Below are 13108 nucleotides of genomic sequence, written 5' to 3'. Positions count from 1 at the left end.
TGGGTTCCACTGGGGATGACGACACCAAGATGGTCGATTCTATATTTCCAGTATGCTCGCTGGCCAATACATCAGTGTTGTGATGGAATAACACAGTTGTAATCCTATACTTTCCCTGCATCAAAGCAAACAAATACCACTGTTACTACTTCTCCTTACAAAATGTGTATGCTTAACATACCTCTGTGTTTTGGGGCTCACTTGGAATTTTGCTCAAAATCAAATTTGCAAGTTTGAATAACAAACAGTCCACAGTCTGGGCAGAGGCAAATCTAAGCTCAGGTTTAGCTGTGGCAAGCTCACACAGGAAATGGCCTCAGTGACTCAAAGATTTTGCTCGGTAATCTAGGGCTCCCAGGCGTGGATGCATAGGGATCCACTCATTGACAGACCTACTGAAAGTGACACAAGGACACTTGGGTTCTACAAGTGTCCAGGGTAGTCCATGAGAGTCTCCCCTAGCAGGCCTAGGCAAGGAGTGCTCAAGGTTGGTAATTTCAGCTCAGTGGATCTGGGCCCTATAGTCCAGTGTCCCAATGTAGGGACTCAACATTCCAGTGATTCAGTTTAAGGAAAGGGGTGAGCACATGAGCAGGTGCTATGCTGGGTAGGCTCTTAGGCAGTACCAGGCTGCTCTTGTCAACAAACTCCCAAGATAAAAGACCACTCCACTGGGGGATGAGAGCATAGACTTTTATAGGGTTTTGTCTTCTGTGAAGTTGCAAAGGTGGGGAAATGTAAAATACAAAGGGCGAATTCCAGGCACCAGACTTGGGGAAAGTGTAGGTACTTGGTTGTGTTGGAGTTCCAGTGCATTGACCTTTTGCACCAACTCTCCTAATCCTGTGGTGGATTAACAGAGAGGTAGAGGAGGCATTTGCCTATGGTGGCAAAATATGAGGAGCAGCAAATTCTGCCCCCCCCCCGCTCAGATTTTGCTGTCCCTGTCTGTGGGCAGCGGTGGCTGCAGCAAGGGTGGAGTGGGCAAGGAGAAAGTCCCCCCCCTTTACCTTTTTTTTTTTAAGGTAAAAGGGCAACAAAAACCTTTTTGCCTGTGGGCAGCAAAAAACTTAATCCACTACTGGTCCTAATGACCACTAGGAGCATTGGGAGTAGAGATAGTGAGTAAGGGTCTCCCTAGCTGTTCTACCTATCTCTACTCTATGACCCCTGATATGACTCTTCAGGTATTTCCTGTGCTGAGTCAGAATCCCTTCCTTTCCTCTTAGAGCAGATGGGAATAAATATATATATATATATATATATATATATATATATATATAAAAAAATAAATAAAGGTGTACTTCACCTGTGTACTTCAGTACTAATCTGCTTGGTATTTTATTCTACAAGAATCTCCATGTGTCTTCTCTAAATAGCTGCAACAACTAAATTCTGCATTCTACTCTGTAACTGGAGTGGGTAGCTGCTTTAGTGCTCTGCTAATTAACTGTGGGTTAAAAATTGCAACCCCCAATAGGTGGCTATTCAGAGGAACCACAGAACAAAAGTGTGCTATTGTGCTGAATGTACATAACTGATTTAAAACTTCCAAGATGTTTTCCTTATTCTCAGGGAACTCTTTAATCTTAAAGAATCTTCGGTGTCAGGAACTCTGACTTGATTAAGAATACATGGACTCTGGTGAGAGTGTGTGGGACATCTTGCTAGGCAGCTTTTGTGCCAGTTGTGTTGGCAAGACATGACTATTTGATTCAGATAGAGGCCAGGTTTTCCCTCCTGACACTGAATGCTTGGCATTGCTCTGCTTCTTTTGCCTTCTAGGAGAAAAAGTAGGCAAGTAGAAGAGGCTAGGTGGAGCAACACTAACGGACAGAAAATGTAATATAGCAACACTGACAGCTATTCCCACAGACTCCATGGCAATTCAGCTGTCATTCACCAACAACTATGATGCCACTTGCTGATGACACCCTCATATTAGCCCTACATGGAACGCACCAATCAACACAAAGTAGTGCCAGGATGATGTTGTAAAACCCAGCCCTCCTTTCATACACAGTGCATAAGAAAGCTGCTAGGAAGAGTCCACAACAACTTCTTGTCAAAGTCTGTTAAGTCTCTTTCATTATAAGGCCTTCATGTGGAGCCCATAGGGAACAGACTTTAACAAAGTCAACAAGGGTTCAAGTACTGTTGTGGCACCAAGGAAGCTACACATACACAGCATTTAGAATACATTTGTATTGGTATCTAAGGTAATTTTCATGACCAGCTCTGCCCAGGTGGGGCCATCCATGAGAAGCACTGGAATTGGTTCCGATCCGGCACTCTTCAACTGGGTAGCTTGGGGTAGGGTTGTTGTTGTTTTTTTAACCCAGGCTGAAAGTGAGGTAGGAGGGTGTGTGCATGCCCTTCTGACTCCTGGGTCTGTGGCTGACTGGGCTGCCAGCAGCCATTTTGACCACATTGGCTAGGGATTCTAGGAGCGCCATTCTAGGAGAGCTGAGCTGGTTCGGAGGGCGGGGGGTTTCTTTAAGGGGCAGGGGAGGCACTCCCTACCTTCCAACCCCCGCTCCGCTTTCCCCCACCAGTGCTCTCGTAAAATGCAGGCACACAGGACTGCAGCATTCTTCACTGCGTCCTGGTCAGTGTTGCCATGGAAGTGGCCAGCATGTCGGCCACATCTGTGGTGATGCTGATCAAGGCGCAGAGAGAGACACTGCAGTCCCATGCACCTGTCTTTTACGAGAGTGCCGGTGGTGGGGAAGCGTTGGGGCGGGGGCTGGCAGGTAGGGAGCACTTCCCCTGCCCCTTAAAGAAACCCCCTGCCCTCCCAGGAGTGCACAGAACCGGTACGTCTGGAGAGGTACAAGAATCCTGTATGCATTCCACTGTATTACAACTTTGCAAACAGGTGTTCAATTGTCAATAGTGAAGATGACATAGGAGCTCAGGTTGAGGGAAGGTGCCCTCTACCAACAATAAAATTATTTTCCTAACAGTCCTGAAATGCCATTAACTAAAGAATCAACACAGATTCTTTTTTCTTTTTTCAGCTTCATTTTTGCTGAAAACCTACTTCATATATTCATCTACTCAGATGAGAAATAGATTACTAATTCAAAAGAGATAAATTGGGTTCACAGGATTAGTACCAGGTGCACTGCACAGAGTTGCCATGCCCCCCGGAATTTTGGGTTTTACCTGGATTTTAAGCATCTCACCCAGATTGTTTAGCCCACCCAGATTTGCCTGGATTTCAGCTTTCATTTAAACAAAACAAAACAAAAACAAAAAACAAACTAAGCTCTAGCCCTTGTAGAAGTGGAGCTATGGAGCAAAACGTGCAGTAACTATTCTGCTCAAATTATTTTCAAGCTAATTTACATAATATGCAAATTAGGTATCCGGATTTGGAAAGCCAGAATATGGCAGCCCTAACTGCACATATCTATCAATGCCAACATGTTAACCTCATTCAGTTGTAGGTTAGTAACATCTGGAGAGGGCCAGCATAGCATAGTGGTTAGAATGTTGGACTAGGCCCAGGAAGACCCAGGTTTGAATGCCTATTCAACCATGAAACTCACTGGGTGACTCTGGGCCAGTCATATATCTCTCAGCCTAACTTACCTTACAGGGTTGTTGTGAGTATAAAAATAAGCATGTACACTGCTCTGAGCTCCTCGGAGGAAGAGCGGGATATAAATGTAATAAATAAATAATAAATATAGGTTGGGAACTCCTGGTTGGTCTAAATCAATATAGTTTAGTTTCACTGAGGTTAAAGTGCAACTGCTTTTGTGAAGTATTACTTTACAGAAACTACATGGGAATATGTTCTGGATCTATAACTTACTTTAAATGTCAATATATCAAAGGATGAAAACTGTTGTTTATCCAAAGCAGAGTGAAACGTTAATCTTAAGAATGCAGGATAATCTGTTCAAAGCAGTTTGAACATTCAGATGTTCTATATAAATGCCAAGTGTTCTTTATTATTATTTTTGGCTGACATATTGACTAAATTAGAGAATGATTTCTTATGGGGTGGCTAACAAATGTTATAAATCTACTTGACAGAAATCCTATTGAAATGAAGTAGTTCCTTAGCATAGCTTCTCAGTGGTACTTTTCGGTAACTTAGTCTGCATGTATTCTTTGTATGTAGTCCTTGTATTTAGTGGCTGCCATGAAGTATTCGCACTAAAATTAAAAGGACAACTTAGGCAATTTCAATGGGCCTACTTCCAGTAACTTTCCTCTAAGCCAGCCAGTGTTAGCAAAATATATATAATTTTTTTTAAAAGCCCGTATTAGTTTTGTCTGCCTAGTAGCCATATCCTGAATTCATGAAGGTGTTGGCTCACACTGTGTGTGTGTGTGTGTGTGTGTGTGTGAGAGAGAGAGATACTTGCATGCATGCTTTCACTGTTCCATTGACTAACATGGGAGAAGTTTGAGGAGGGTTGGTCCCCCTTAGTGTTTTTTCTTCAGATTTTTTTTGAACACCAACATATCTGAGAGTCATCCCAAGTCTGCTGAGAGTCATTCCAAGTCTGCTGATACTTCCCACTTGCCCACAAGTGCTCTGGTTCTCTATCCAGTAGAGCCCTAAATTTCAAGTACTTTCAGAAATAGTGTATAGATGGTGAAAGTGCGCAGGATCATCTAGCTGCTTCTTTTTTATGTACTGCAAAGGATTTAGGAGACAGGGCTGTAATAGTTGCTGCCTCATCTCTTCTGGTTCCTGGCATTCATATTTTGATGAACAATGGCTGGAGGATCCCATGTAGTCCCGCTCCCCTGTAGCGTCTCATACAAGGCTAATGCAGTGTAATCTGTGCCTGCCAGCCTGGAAAAGCTGTGCTTGAAATAACACACTATTTATTGTATATCGAGCTCTTGAAGCTAATTATTAGCATCATAATAATTTTTTAAGCCCTCAGTGTCTCTAACGGATAAATGCTAATAATTAGCTTTGAGCATTTTCACTGAGAGAGGTGTTTTCATTCTTTATAAAACTTAACTAGAAAATATGTATTTACAGTCTGTTCTGCAAACGGAATGTTTGGTGCTGATTTAGTTCCCTTGATTCTCTGTCAGGATAGCTATTTCATCTAAACTTCAGAACATGTATTTTAATATTTATAAGGTGTTTTAATTACCTAGTGCATCGTAACAGACTACTTTTTCCTGTATCTTTTTTTTTCATGTTTTTAGGACACAATGTTTTGTGTTTGGGCTACAAATGTGAATATAAATAGAGGGCAACTTTCAGACTAAAAAGCAATTGTGCAGTGATGTTGCACTGGTACTGTGGGGGAGAGGTAATTACTCCCTACAAGCCATCGGAAATAACAGGCTTATCACATGTAACACAATTTTCATAAATTTTGTATTTGTGCAATTTTTTAAACACATTACTAGGCTGACATATACCCTTGTGTAGTATGTGAGCAACTTGTCTTCCTTACACTCAACACTAAATGTAGAATTAGTATTAGACTAAACATCTCTATTTATAATTCTATACTATTGATATACATGGTGGTAGAATAAGATACTTGGTATTTCCAAATTTTGCTTGAAGTATACTTTTAGCTTAAATCTATATTAGAGAATTATTTTAATTTTTAAAACTTTTGCCTAATTTCTGTAATTGTTTTTGGCTAATGTTCTTCAAGGACATTAAACATGGGATATTTTTCGAAGGTAGCAAACTAGTAATTTTGAGCTGGAGAGCAAAAATTAAATTGAAGAGGAAAAAGGAATCAGACATATTTCTTGCAGTTTTTAATTAAGAAAACATAGTATATTATACTTCAAATATTGTATACAGTTTTTCAAATGCATTCTTTGTCAGATTTAAAGTTGCATTATAGGGTGGACTGATTTAAATCATGGTGATGTAAATCATCACTGTAAACCAAAAGAAAAATTTGATTTAAAATTTTGATTCAAATCAAGTTTCCACTGATACTTATTCACATATTTCTTAAACAGTGCAAATCTGATCATTAGAACAGAAAGTTCATTTAGAACATCTAGGAGGTATACTTTTTGTATAATTTTTTAAAAAGATGACTTGATTTTTACCAATTTAGAAATAGTACATAATACCTAGTTTATGTAAGGGATATCTTGACAGTGTCAAGCTACAGATACAACAACAGTACATTAGGAATAATAAGTAAATCAAACACAAGAACTGATTAACTGATATTTTATTTCTTGTTTACACAGTCAGACAGGTGGTGTTGACTGGTTTGTTTTATCCAGACATCGAGTCCTTCCCAAGGACCTGGGATGGCTGAATTTTATCATCAATACTGTTGGTTATTATAGATATCGTTGCACAATATAGGCTGTTCTCAGTAAAGTTGCTTTGTGTAAATGGCTGATGGTGATTTCTGTGGCCCCTATGGTGTTGAGGTGCTCTTCAAGGTCTTTTGGAACTGCACCCAGGGCGCCAATTACCACTGGGATTATTTTGGTCTTCTTCTGCCACAGCCTTTCAATTTCAGTTTGTAGATCTTTGTATTTGGTGATTTTTTTTCTATTTCTTTTTCTTCTATTCTGCTATCCCCTGGTATTGCTGTGTCAATTATTTTAACTTGTTTTTCTTTCTTCTCGACTACAGTTATATCTGGTGTATTGTGTGGCAGATGTTTGTCTGTTTGTAGTCGGAAGTCCCATAATATTTTTACATCTTCATTTTCTTCAACCTTTTCAATTTTATGGTCCCACCAATTTTTGGCTACAGGTAGCTTGTATTTTTTGCAGATGTTCCAGTGTACCTTGTCATGTACCTTGTCATCCCTGCTACCTTGTCATGCCTTTGTTTGTAGTCAGTCTGTGCGATCTTTTTACAACAGCTGATTAGGTGGTCCACTGTTTCATCTGCTTCTTTACAAAGGCGGCACTTGCTGTTTGTTGTTGACTTTTCTACTTTTGCTCTTATTGCATTTGTTCTTAGTGCCTGTTCTTGTGCAGCCAGTATTAAACCCTCTGCTTCTTTCTTCAAGTTGCCATTCTTAAGCCATTGCCAGGTGGTGGTATTATTATTATTATTATTATTATTACTAAGTGTTAGATAAATGTTTCACATTTGCAGTTGCAGCAGTCTCCTGATGAGTTGCCTAAGCTGGCTTAATTTGTTGCAGTGCTTCCTTTCCTATATTGCCTCACCCAGTAGCAGCTTGTTCTAATGAGCCAGGGTGGAAGGGTGCCAAACAAGACGCAGGTCCAGTTGATCCTCTCTCCCATCCTGTTCTGTGCCCATGTTAATGAGAGCCACCCTGCCTACAGTCTGGCCCATTTGTCAGAGCTGCATGGGCTGTGTGTGTGAGAGAGCCATTGATACATTTTTAAGGGACTGTAGGTGTATCATATTTGTGATAAGATTTAATTTTAACTATGTTATTTTTTAGCCTACTTTACAGTAGGCTTATGATATCACCCGACATTCTGTGTGTGAGTCCATGTCTCCCCCTCCACTATCAACTTTACAACGCCTGCACAAATATGAACCAAATCAGGTACAGTTTTGTGGACACCTAGGGACACCTCAATGGTGTAGTTTGTGATGATGTCATTCACCCCAATCCAAGATGGCGGATGCATAAACTTTTGAGGCATAAGTGAGCTAACTTATGAATTGCTTAACCTATTTGAATCAAATTTGCTACAGATGTAGGGGCACCTGGGAAAAACTCAATGGCATAGTTTGTGATGATGTCATCTACCCCAAACCCAATATGGTGGATGCATGAATGTTTGAGCCGCCAGTGGGTTAACTTGTGGACTGTCTAACCAATTTGAACCAAACTAGGTACAGTTGTAGTGAGTGACGCATAGGGACACCTCAATGGCATAGTTTGTGATGATGTCATACACCCTGATTCAAGATGGCAGATGCATAAACTTTTGAGGTACAAGTGAGCTAACTTATGAATTGCTTAACCTATTTGAATCAAATTTGCTACAGATGTAGGGACACATGGGGAAACCTCAATGGCTTAGTTTGTGATGTCAGCCACCCCAATCCAACTTGGTGGACATGTGAATTTTTGAAGTGCAAATGCACTAACTTGAGGTTTGGACCAAATTTGGTACAGTTGTAGTGAATGACACACAGGGACACCTCAGTTATTGAGTTTGTAATGATGACATCCACCGTGATCCAAGATGGCATACGTGTGAACATTTGAGGTGCAAGAGATCGAGCTTGTGGATCTCAATTTGAACCAAACTGTAGAGACTGAGAAAGGAAAGTAGGCTGATTAATTCTTACTAGAACAACTTGTTTAAAATGAACACTTTAGAAGTTTTTTTTTTAAAGGTCCTATTTAAAATTGCAAAGACATGATTTAAATGTTTAAAACCAGTTTTTTGTTTTTCTTTTTAAACATAACCATTGGCTTACATGCTGTGCAGAGAACTAGACATTTAGGAAAGAAGTGCGGGAACTGTCTGCAAACCAATGCAAAGCACGCCAATGAAGCTTGCAAATGGAGGGCTGCTAAATAGCTATACTAAGTAGTGTGTAATCCCAACAAGAGCACCACTGCAGCTGGGATTATGCACTGCTTAGTAGCCATGCTTAGCAGCCTTCGCAAGCTGCATAGACATGCTTTACACTGGCTTGCAGGCAGCTCCAACACTTCCCTCTTAAGTGTCCAATTCTCTGTGCAATATGTAAGCCAGTTATTTTTACTCCCCCTCCCACTACATTATGTGTACCCCCTAACTTGTGGGGCTGTGGCTGCTGTCTGTGGGTGAGTCTGTGTGGGATCAGGGCCAGGGGGAGTGATTCAGCAGTTCCTGAGGACAATCTAAGCAGACTAGCCACCTTTCTGGGCTTATAAAAGGTCTGCTGCCCTGTGCCTCATTTGCCATAAGCCTTGCAGGGAGGAAGACACCTTAACATCTGATTCCCAGAGACAACTGCTGCCCAGTGGTGAGAAGCTGTGTTGCTGTCGTCTGCAGTTGTTAGCCTGCCAGCCTGTGTGCCCCCTAACTTGTGGGGCTGTGGCTGCTGTCCTGTGGGTGAGTCTGTGTGAGATCGGGGCCAAGGGAGTGAGTCAGCAGTTCCTGTTGAAGTGTCTGACCATATTGAATGTATGTACCTAAGTTTGGGGACCAGGGAGAGACTGGGACTTCTGTTGGTGTACCTATTGCTCTGTTGCCCAATGGAGTCCCTAACTGAGCTGACGGACCTGGTCTTGGGTTTGACATTGGAGTCCCCCAGGCTTGTGGTGCTGGGGGACTTATTTATTTTTATTTAATTTATTTTTTACGTTTTATATCCCGCTCTTCCTCCAAGGAGCCCAGAGCGGTGTACTACATACTTAGGTTTCTCCTCACAACAACTCTGTGAAGTAGGTTAGGCTGAGAGAGAAGTGACTGGCCCAGAGTCACCCAGCTAGTTTCATGGCTGAATGGGGATTTGAACTCGGGTCTCCCTGGTCCTAGTCCAGTACTGTAGCCACTACACCATGCTGGCTCCATTGTCCATTTTGAGACCTGTCTGGGGATGCTCAGGAGTTTGTAGATGCTATGACAACTATGGGCCTATTCCAAAGGGTCTCAGGACCGATGCACGTTGCTGGTCACATGCTTGATCTGGCCTTTCACTCTGATCAGGGTGTTGTTCCGTGGGTGGGGACTCCTGTGATTACCCCTTTGTCATGAATGGACCACCATCTGGTTAAGGTTGGACTCACAGTCATACCCCATCTTCGCAGGGGTGAGGGGCCCATTAGAATGGTCCGCCCAAGAAGGTTATTGGATCCAGTAGTGTTCCAAGAAGCCTTGGAGGGGCTTAGTGTTGGTTCTGCAGGTGATCCTGTTGATGCCCTGGTGAAGAATTGGAACAGCAAACTCACCAGGGCAGTGACATGATTGCTCCTAGGCATCTTCTCCAACCTGCTTCAGTATTGGCCCCTTGGTATACAGAAGAACTACAGGGAAGCAGCAAGGTAGATGACTGGTGTGCAAGTGGAGGAAGAGTTGACTAGCATCTGACAGATTACAGCACAGAGCACATTTGAAAATCTATGCTCTGGCAATACAGGTGGCAAAGAAGCAATTCTTTTCAGCCCATATTGTGTCTGCAAGTTCAAATCCAATGGAGTTGTTCAGGGCTGTGAGAGGGCTCGTACGTGCTCCTCCTCCCTTGAATCAGAACTTGGGACCATCTATTACCCGCTGTGACATGTTTAATGAGTTTTTTGTGGATAAAATCTCTCGTATTCGGGCCAACTTGGATTTAGACCCCATGATTACTGCAATATCTGAATCGGAGGTGTCCAGTGACTCCTCTTATGTGGTCAGGCTGGATCAGTTCCAGTTTGTGACTCGTGAGGATGCAGACAAGCTGCTTGGAACAGTGAGGCCTAGCAGGGGCATAGCTAGGGGAGAGGGGGCCCGTGTTCATCCCTCTCTCGGGCAGCCCCCCAGACAATGAAGAAAATAGGGAGGGATGGAGCTGGAGGGCCCTCAGGAGCTGGGGGCCCGTGTTCTTTGAACCCTTTTGTTCAATTATAGCTACGCCCCTGAGGCCTAGCACCCATTCTCTTGACCCTTGCCTGACATGGCTTATACTATCTGGCAGGGAGGTTGTTGTAGAAAGCCTAGTAGAGATAATAAATGCTTCTCTGAGGGAGGGCAGGATGCCTCCTTGCCTCAAGAGGAGGACCACTTTTTCAGAAGCCTGCATAGGATTCCTCAGAGTTAAGCCACTATAGGCCTGTCTCCAGACTTCCGTGGCTGGGCAAGGTAATTGGGAGGGTGGTGGCCTCCCTACCCCAGGCAGTCTTGGATGAAACTGATTATCTAGACCCATTTCAGACTGGCTTTTGGGTGGACTAGTGGTGGAGACTGCCTTGGTTGGCCTGATGGATGATCTCCAGTTGGGAATTGATGGAGGAAGTTTGACCCTGTTGGTCCTTTTGGATCGCTCGCCGGATCTTGATACTATTGACCATAGTATTCTTCTGGAGCGTCCGAGGGGGCTGGGGGTGGAAGGCACTGCTTTGCAGTGGTTCCACTCTTACCTCTCGGGCAGATTCCAGATGCTGTTCCTCAGGGACTGTCATTCTTCAAAATTTGAACTTCAGTATGGTGTCCCTCGGAGCTCTGTATTATCTCTGATGTTGTTTAACATCTGCATGAAACCGCTGGGAGAGGTCATCAGGAGATTTGGTGCAGGGTGTTATCAGTATGCTGATGACACCCAAATCTTTTTCTCCATGTCAGCATCATCGGGAAAAGGCATAATCTCCCTAAATGCCTGCCTGGAGGCTGGATGAGGGATAACAGACTGAATCCAGATAAGATGGAAGTACTTATTATGCGGGGTTGGAACTCAGGAGATGATTTTGATCTGCCTGTTCTGGATGGGATCACACTTCCCCAGAAGGAACAGGTACTCAGTCTGGGGGTGCTTCTGGACACAAACCTCTCCCTGGTGTCCCAGATTGAGGCAGTGGCCAGAGATGCCTTTTATCAGCTTCAGCTGATATGCCAGATGCGCCTGTTTCTTGAGATATATGACCTCAGAACAGTAGTACATCTGCTGGTCACCTCCAGACTTGACTACTGCAATGTGCTTTACGTGGGGCTGTCTTTGTTCATAGTCCAGAAACTGCAGTTGGTCCAGAATGCGGCAGCCAGGTTGGTCTCTGGGTCATCTCAGAGAGACCATATCACTCCTATCTTAAAAGATCTACGCTGGTTGCTGATAAGCTTCTGGATAAAATACAAGATCTTGGTTATAACCTATAAAGCCCTAAACAGCTTGAGACCTGGGTATTTAAGAGAATGTCTTCTTCGTTATGAACCACTCCACCCATTGAGATAATCAGGAGAGGTTTGTCTGCAGTTGCCACCAGCTCATCTGGTAGCTACTCTGGGACGGGTCTTCTGCATTACTTCCCTGAGGCTTTGGAACATGCTCCCAGATGAGATAAGAGCCTCCCTATCTCTTACAACTTTTAAAAAGGCAGTGAAGACACATTTGTTCACCCAGGCTTTTAATTAGATACTGTTTTAATAGTTTGATTATTTTTAATAGTTTTAATGTTTTAAGTTGTTGTAAGGTATTAAACTTTTTACTTGTTTTTATTGTTGTAAACCACCCAGAGACTTGTGTTTTGGCTGGTATACAAATATGTTAAATAAATAAATAAATTTATGATTAAGACTGAAACTGATTGGAAGTGGAATAAAACTGGTGGTACTGTATGAACTTTGGTGAATGACTATTTGTTTAAAATAACAAGACATTTGCAATAAGTACTTACAGCAGATTGTCTACTACGTTGTACCTTGTGCAGCTGACAGTAGTACATTAGCAGTATTACCAGAATGTAAGCCATTACAACTTGTTTCTTAGCGTATGTGCATAACTGTGCATGGTAACAACTAATCAGGTCTGTTTTTCCGCAATGGGAAATATTCACTAACATGTTGCACAACAGTAAATCAGCCTAGTAACATTTTATGTTGCACAGATTCCATTAAACAAGAGTAAGCCCACTATAGCCAATGACCTTAAACTTTTGTAATGCAATTCGCACAAACACAACATTAGTAAGCTGATGTACTGTTGCACAGTGGGTCAGCCACTGAAGCTTAGCAGACAGGCTGACATCCTGACTAAGAAAGTGTTCACATAAGGAGGGACTGTGGGTACAGAGTGGAAGCCTTATTGCAACTCCCCCAGCCCACTGCATGCACTGTTATGCAAGAGCCCTTAGAGTCCAGAGTACTCTGAGGGCTCTTAGAATTGTGTGCCCTGGAAAGGCTCTGAAATCTCATAAATGCATTGCTGAGGGTCAGCCTTGTGTTTCTGATCTTGCAAACTCCTTCTGGAGTGCTCTGGACTCTTGGGCAAGTGTGTACAGAGGGACTTGCACAAGACTCCCCCACAGCCCTTAAGCACATCCTTTGTTAGCCAGGATGGCATCCAGAGAGTACAGAGTTCTAAGAGTGTACCAGGATGATACTGTAGCACATTGTGTGGGTTTTTTGTTCTTTGTAAATGACAGGATTGTAGGAGAAGCCAAAGTGTAAGTTTTTAGGGGGGGGAATCTATTCTCAGTCATATAAGGAGCTAACATGGTCCAGTGAATAGCTT

General features: G+C 42.7%; 1 protein-coding gene across 4 annotated transcripts in view; it reads left to right on the top strand.

Moving 5' to 3' along the window:
• SLC18A2 (solute carrier family 18 member A2) overlaps positions 1 to 13108 on the top strand; it is a 68825-nt gene that overhangs the window by 9181 nt on the left and 46536 nt on the right. The window lies entirely within an intron of this gene.

This window comes from Hemicordylus capensis, chromosome 3 (assembly GCF_027244095.1).
Source record: "Hemicordylus capensis ecotype Gifberg chromosome 3, rHemCap1.1.pri, whole genome shotgun sequence".
Taxonomy (NCBI): Eukaryota; Metazoa; Chordata; class Lepidosauria; order Squamata; family Cordylidae; genus Hemicordylus; species Hemicordylus capensis.
Note: the sequence above shows the minus strand (reverse complement) of the source record. Positions and strands in the feature narration are given on the sequence as shown.